At 42.6% G+C, this 8,051-nt stretch overlaps 1 protein-coding gene across 3 annotated transcripts in view; it reads right to left on the reverse strand.

Moving 5' to 3' along the window:
• LOC129831796 (phosphatidylinositol 4,5-bisphosphate 3-kinase catalytic subunit beta isoform-like) overlaps positions 1-6,233 on the reverse strand; it is a 78,239-nt gene extending 72,006 nt beyond the window's left edge. For 2 of the 3 annotated variants that reach the window (XM_055895253.1, XM_055895251.1), the window contains exon 1: positions 5,172-5,737. The gene's annotated coding sequence lies outside the window, so the exon portion shown is untranslated. Of the gene's footprint in view, positions 1-5,171; positions 5,738-6,081 lie in introns of those variants that run through there. The other variant, XM_055895254.1, reaches the window with a different exon arrangement.
• Positions 6,234-8,051: the final 1,818 nt, after the last annotated feature.

Genomic DNA, 8,051 nt, shown 5'->3' on the forward strand with positions numbered 1-8,051 from the left:
TGAGGAGTGTTGTACAAAACAAAGCCATTAGTGATTGGCTCATCTAAAGAGTATCAAAGCCAATGCCGGATTTACAAAACAGAGCTTTACTCACAGGTTTTCTGACTTTGGCCCAACCCATTTGTTTCTGTGACCAATCAAAATGATTAGAATGTGTCTGCATTCTAGAAATTGTCAGGGAGGTACTCCGATTCAGACTCATTGCGGAGAATAAACAAACGACCGTGGGTATAGCATTTGGCCAGAGCAAGGAGTTTGGGTAGCCTGGGAAAGTCTACCCCTCCTCTCATCAAGCTCTTCTTTTCTACCTCCCTCACTTCTCTTTCTCTACAGTATATCCATCCAACCCCATTCTACACCAAGCAAACCTCAATCCAACCCCCATTCTATACTAACACTCAATTCAAAACTAGATCTGTCTATGCCCTTCTGCATCTTTCTTTCCTTCCATTGACCTCTCAACCTTTTCAACTTCTATTTCCTCTCTCCTTTACAAAACAAACTAATGTATATTAACCTCCTTCTATCCTCATTTGTTTTTTGCCTGCATAGCTGTACCTCTCCTTCCTGCCTCTTCATTTCTCCCCGATGTCCATTGCTCCTCCTCCTCCCCTTCTCTGAATTCCTCTGCAGGTCTTGGCTTGTGAAGCAGGAAAGTGAAGAATTCCATGAGGCTGCTTTTCTCTCTGGTTCACTTACTGGACATGCCACACTTCCTATATGTCTGCCTGTCCTGTATATGCTCATTAGATATTTAAGCACCACTATATGTGTAAACCTATCTACTGTATATATCTGTATGCATGTGACCTCATCGGAGGATATTAAGCCACAGAAGGTAGTTGGCTCATGGGATACGACTGTTTGATGGGGCATGACACACACCCACCCCAAACATACACACACAGGAGCACAGCTGCTCACACACGGGCTTCCTTTCAGATTTCCAAGGGGATATTACACAAGCCATCAACGGCTGTGAGGGGTGATTACATTTGACTGTGACAGCAGGAAGTGTGTGTGTGTGAACCAGTTTGGGAGCATGGGGACAGTTGAGGATGGTGGGTGGGTGGCAGAAGTATTTGAAGACGCAGGTGTCTCATTTCTTTAACAAGAACACTGACTACTGTACAAAACACACCTGACCTCAACTGTATAAACAGGCAGGTGGGGAGTACATTTCCCTGAAGAGTGTTTCAGTACAGTAAAATGTATTTGAATGAATATAGAAAAGGAAAGAGTATGAAGAGGGGGAAGGAGGATGAAAGGTGGGAGATGGCAGAACACCAGCAGGGGTCTCTGAGATGGAGAAGGGGATGTCAATCCCAAGAAAGCTGAAATGGAGGATGGAATCCAGATGAGAGGGAAATCCAGAAAAGAGACGTTCAATTCTAAAACCATCTAAAAGGAAGTGATTCCCAAACTTTCCATTACAAAGCCATCACCTACAGAGACATGAACCTGGAGAAGAGTCCCCTAAGCAAGCTGGTCCTGGGGCTCTGTTCACAAACACAAATAGACCACACAGAGCCCCAGGACAGCAACACAATTAGACCCAACCAAATCATGAGAAAACCAAAAGATAAATTACTTGACACATTGGAAAGAATTCACAAGAAAACAGAGAAAACCAGAATGCTACTTAGCCCTAAACAGAGAGTACACAGTGGCAGAATACCTGACCATTGTGACTGACCCAAACTTAAGGAAAGCTTTGACTATGTACAGACTCATTGAGCATAGCCTTGCTATTGAGAAAGGCCACTGAAGGCAGACCTGAGTCTCAAAAGAAGACAGGCTATGTGCTCACTGCCCACAAAATGAGGTGGAAACTGAGCTGCACTCCAAAGTTATAGAAAATGCACTTCACTGCAGCAAGATCTGTGACCTGTTGCCACAAGAAAAGGGCAACCAGTGAATAAACACCATTGTAAATACAACCCATATTTGTTTATTTACTTTCCCTTCTGTACTTTAGCTATTTGCATATCATTACAACACTTTTAGTAGACATAATATGACATTGTAATGTCTATTCTTTTGGAACTTCTGTGAGTGTAATGTTTACTGTTCTTTATTTCACTTTTGTATATCATCTACTTCACTTGCTTTGGCAATGTTAACATGTTTGTCATGCCAGAAGAGGAGAGATACACACACACACACTGCAACTGGCTAATTTAAAGGTGTAGGAAGTGTAGAAACCAGTCCTTTTAGCTATCACTGTTCACTATGAGGAGATCACCGTTCTCATGCGACGCAGATCTTTTTATAACTTTTACTCCGTCATTAAGTTTCTTAGGAGAGGCCTGGTTGTGGAGTAAATAGCAGGTTGTCTAAAGGGCTGCATTGTTAAGGAGACTGGAGACTGACGTCAGCAGCGTTATCAGTGCCCCCCCCCCCCCCCCCCCCACTACCTCAGAGGGGGCTTGGAACAGCCCCGCCCTACATGGGGCAGCCTGGACCGCTGCCAGATTAAAAATCTCTCCTCTGTTTCCCACAGGGTTAACAGACCAACTCAAAATAACATTCTCCTTCAAGAGAGAACTAAATACAAGTCCAATTGATTAGTAGACACTCATTTCAATGAGAAGCTACAGTAAATACTTATAATTAACTGTGTACAATCAGTGCTCCAAATGTCAACTTAATCATGACGTGTTCACTAATGATCCTCGCTTTCTGCACTATTGAACACAGTGTAATCATGAGGCTACACACAAACACGTATAATAGTTTAATATTATCACTCACAAACAGGCAATTCAGATCTAACCTTTCTTTCCAATAAGTGCATTAAAGCTCTGAAATACAATTTGTTCTGCAATTATGGCCACCCTCTGGGCACTCTTAAAATAGTGTGTGTGTGTGTGTAGAGCACAGCTACTATAACTGTGTGTGTTTCTGTGTGCGTGTCTGTGCTTGTGTACTGTATGTGGAAATAAGTCAAGTGTGTGTATTAAGTGTTTATGCAGACAAATTGTCCCTTCGGAGGAACAGAGCTCTCTCTCACATGACTGAGAGAAATGCTCCATTCATGGCTCCGGTCGCCACCACCTCTCCCCCAGACCCCGTGTGTTAGTGCTTCGGGGGGCTGTGTGTGTGTGTGTGTTGTAATTGGCTCTCATAGCCACACTATAGTAGACACACACTCCTATTTGTGTCCCTGACGGTCCCCTGACCTGTGACATCATGGCTCCCTCGTCTCGTCCGGCTGGGAAGCTTACTGACTTACTGTCACATGGTGCTTGGGTCCCAGCCAGGCACTGATTCACAAAACCAACACCACTGCAAACACACACACAGTCTAAATTCAATGATTATTTAGACAATAATAGAGCAATGGGAATTGTGTGTGGCGTGAGATGGTAAAAAAAAGAAGAAAGAAACATGTCTAAGTTGTAACGTGTCGATTCCGTTGTCTTATCTTGAAATGGGAGTGAAACGGGTGTGTGGACCAAATGTACACACCTCAGTCATACAGTGAAGCTAAGTCACACACTGTTTGTATCCACTTTAACCACTATAGAATATGCTGCCAAATAATTAGACCTGGCCTAGTTAAAAATGCACTATTCAAAAATCGCTCCACCATTTCCTGGTTGCTAAAATTCAAATAGTTTGCCTAATTTCAGTATATGTGACAAAATAACCAAGTATAATCATTGTGCCATCTAAACCACTGTAAAATATCTTTACCATAACCAAAAATATAGCATTTTCAGCTGTTTAAAGCTGGTGTACACAACCTAAAGAAAAAGATGCAAAAATGAAACTTAAGACAGGGAAGCATAGAAATAGTGCACATAGGACAGATCTACCACGTCTTAGACTTGTTTACAACAAGAATGACAGATCTATAACTTATATTTCTATGTGAACTTCGTCAGGTCGCCGAAGAGGTTAATATTGCTGCTTAAGGGAGAAAATCTGAGATACAGACATGCTCAAACTTGCATGAGCATTTGAGTTCATGAAATATAAAGTGAAATTGCATCTAAAATTGCGATACTTAATTCACAAATATTTTAAAAGACAGGTAAGGTGTCATCACATTGGCTAAGCAATAACTATGTCAAAGTCTCAAAGACATAGGCCGCTTGGAATTATAGTACTAGACATTTGTTTTTTTGTCACCAAGTGTGCTCGGAGGTAGCCTATCCAAGTGCTGGCAGAGGCCTACAAGTTGACAAAGTAGAACAAAAAGGCCTGGCGAAAATGACAAACAATGTGCTACTACAATTACTTGAATAACATATTCATACATTTTTGGGGACATGGCAGACAGTCATCTATAACGGCATTGACAGGCAGGCAGTCACGACTCTACTCCAGAAATGCACTATTCACCGGTCAACTGCTCAATTCTACCCAGCCTCTCCAAAAACTTCCCGGTTTTAAAACTACCGCGAGACAAACGTCGATGCGACTTGACCTATTTTACCACTCTGTCAATGTTCCACGGCGGGATTCCCTTCCGTTTGAGAACGCGAAGGCATAGATTACATAAAAAATTAATCCTGACATAGCATAGCTTTTCTTTGCTGTCGGTTATCAAGTGTAGCCTAAACATGTCCCCATCGTGTCATCCGTAGCCTAGAGTCGAACCGTGGTTCTGTATAGGCTGAGATGAGAAAGGCGAAAAGCAGCAGCGAGTGCGTCAAACCCGAGTTTTAATGACAAGTCACAAAATAAAACTATAAAACGAGACCTAACATACCCGACCCAGCTGCATTGTAAATAAATTGTCTAATAATTTTGAGACCAAAACATGTCGCTGCTTTCAAAGGCCCATATTAATAAACGACTACAATCCGATGATATTTTGCATAGTCTACCTAACTCGGGTGGTTTGTAGTTCACATGGTCCCTGGTGTGGGCGATACTTACGGATGAGAACACTAGGGATAAGGCAGAATGCATCATTGGGTGCTCAGAGAGTAAACCAATCATGAAACTCGTTTCGAAACGTTGCCTATTGTTTAACAAAAATAGGAAACTAATATTTTCCCGACAAAAGTGCAAATGTAATTTATAACTTTAAACAACAATCTGGGTGAGGTCTCGACACAATGTAGCACTTCAACTCCACCTCGGTCGATTTGCTCAATGACTCCATGTAGGCTAGCCTACTAATTCGAGGTAGCGATGGAATTGTGCCAGTGACTTACCTTGAGTTATATTCTTGTTGGGAATATGAAAAATAACGACCGTACGAATGAGGAAATAGGCCTAGTTAAAAGTTGTTTTCTCTCGATTGAATCCACAAAAACGACAGTTTTTCTCGCAGTTGAATCCACAAGAACGAGAGTTAGGCTTTAGAGAAATAATATGCCTATGCGTGGCAAGAAGAGCCGTGAGAGCCCGCTGTCTTCTCCCTGCAGGACAATGCGGCCAGGTAGGCAGATCGGCGTTTGCTTCCTGTTTTTCAGAAGGTGAAAAACGCACCGCTCAGCTGCTGTTCGTTTTTTTTCTTATTCTCTCCCTTCCCTTTCTCCCGGTCCCTGCGTAGCCTACACTGTTCTTGCAGCCGCCTAGTGCTCAGCCGGCTTTGCGTCTCCTATGCTCATATCCCCGGCATGAAACTTCGGGCCAGAGATTTCACCCGGAAACACAAAGTTCTGAAACCTCTCCAACTAATTGAGATGGGGAAAAAACGTGAGTGGAATTTGCCAGTTGAAACATTCCAACGTTGCCGAAGGCGCGTCGATTATCCCGGTGCATTATTTTGGGAGGGGGTCGCGTATTGACTTGAGCCAGTCATTATACAGGGCTTTCTGTGCCAGCTGGTGCCTGCCTGGTTGTGATGCTGTGTTAAAAAAAATAGGTACACTATGCCTTATTTTGAATGCTAATAACTGTAAAGGCAGTGCATTAAATATATAGCTTAGCCTACTATGAATAGGCCTACATAACCAACATGTAGCCCCATAGGCTAATAGTCCACATTAAACTAGGCTATATGATTCATCATGGTTATGACTTCAACTGTCTCAAAGAAAGTAATGATAAGCCAGGGGTATTTATTAGATATTATTAATTGAATAATAATGTTTGCACCATGCAACACAAGTCAGTTACCTCATCGTCAATTGAAGGGGCATCAAGTTGACCCTTTGGCAAGTTGGTCGTGTGTCCTCTGATCCATCCTATTTTGTCAAGCACAGTGGCAAAACGCAGGAAAAAAATATGATTTGGTCAGATACATTAGTCCACTGTTGAAGCAGGGAGAAAAGTAACCGATTAATGAAATAGCTGTGTCGCCCCCTGCTGGTCTGGTTATATAAACGAATACATTTTCTTACGTCATTCTTGACCGAGAACAGGGGTGCGTTCAGTTCGATTCAATGTTTGCTACGTTGAGTGAAGGTTTGTACTGAACGACGGGTTTCCCCAAAACAGTGAGCACCGTTCTTCAACAGCCTTTGAGGTACGTTTTCTCCCTTTTGGTAAGTTTTCAACAAAGTGTGGCCTGATTTAATATGGGTCTGACCATTTGAAATAGCAAAACCCATGCAGCATACCATATGGTAATCCCCCTCTGGACCACCATAATCACAAAGATTTTCAACTGGTCGTTCAGTATCATTTCCGTTGAATTCAACGTTGCACACCGTCATACTGTACACACCCCATGAGTGAGTTTAGGAAACGAGATAATGCACTGGCTGTCTCAGAACTAACCAGTAGTGTTCCAAAGATGGCCAAATGCTGTGCACTGTATGGGGAATATGATGTAATGTGTGGGTTACTATAACACTGATTGAGAAATAACATTACTAAAGTAATCTAACCTATAACACTGATTGAGAAATAACATTACTAAACTCATATGACCTATAACACTGATTGAGAAATAACATTACTAAAGTCATCTAACCTATAACACTGATTGACAAATCAAATTTATTTATATAGCCCTTCGTACATCAGCTGATATCTCAAAGTGCTGTACAGAAACCCAGCCTAAAACCCCAAACAGCAAGCAATGCATGTGTAGAAGCACGGTGGCTAGGAAAAACTCCCTAGAAAGGCCAACACCTAGGAAGAAACCTAGAGAGGAACCAGGCTATGAGGGGTGGCCAGTCCTCTTCTGGCTGTGCCGGGTGGAGATTATAACAGAACATGGTCAAGATGTTCAAATGTTCATAAATGACCAGCATGGTCAAATAATAATAATCACAGTGGTTGTCGAGGGTGCAACAGGTCAGCACCTCAGGAGTAAATGTCAGTTGGCTTTTCATAGCCGATCATTAAGAGTATCTCTACCGCTCCTGCGGTCTCTAGAGAGTTGAAAACAGCAGGTCTGGGTCAGGTAGCACGTCCGGTGAACAGGTCAGGGTTCCATAGCCGCAGGCAGAACAGTTGAAACTGGAGCAGCAGCACGGCCAGGTGGACTGGGGACAGCAAGGAGTCATCAAGCCAGGTAGTCCTGAGGCATGGTCCTAGGGCTCAGGTTCTCCGAGAGAGAGAAAGAAAGAGAGAATTAGAGAGAGCATACTTAAATTCACACAGGACACCGGATAAGACAGAAATAACATTACTAAACTCATATGACCTATAACACATCCGGTTTGGAGCGAGCGGTCGCATTTGCATTCGCTCTGCAGGTAGTATAAATTTTCATTACATTGTATTACATTTCATTATATTCCAACGGTTTAATTTGTCTAACCTTAGCAATTTCTTCTTAGCTAGCTACTTAGCCGTCTGTGTATAAAAGATAATTGCGTATTTATCGTATTTCGTCGCCTATCGTAGCCCAGCAGCTAGCAAACGTCCACCGTCTACCGTATAACTTTTCATTACATTTCATTATAGTACAACGGTCTGATTTTCATTTCATTACAGTACAACGGTTTGATTTGGTTGATCTTAGCTAGCTACATAGCCGTCTTTGCATCAAACATAATTGTGTAGTTATTGAGGTTCGCCAGCCAGCTATTTTCGCCCCAACGTAACGCAACGTAGCCAACACGGCTACCTAGCCAGCTTGCCACCGAATAGCAGCATTGTAGAAACGAGTGCATTACAACGTAACGACTTGATCA

The sequence above is a fragment of the Salvelinus fontinalis genome, chromosome 33 (assembly GCF_029448725.1).
Source record: "Salvelinus fontinalis isolate EN_2023a chromosome 33, ASM2944872v1, whole genome shotgun sequence".
NCBI classification, from domain to species: Eukaryota; Metazoa; Chordata; class Actinopteri; order Salmoniformes; family Salmonidae; genus Salvelinus; species Salvelinus fontinalis.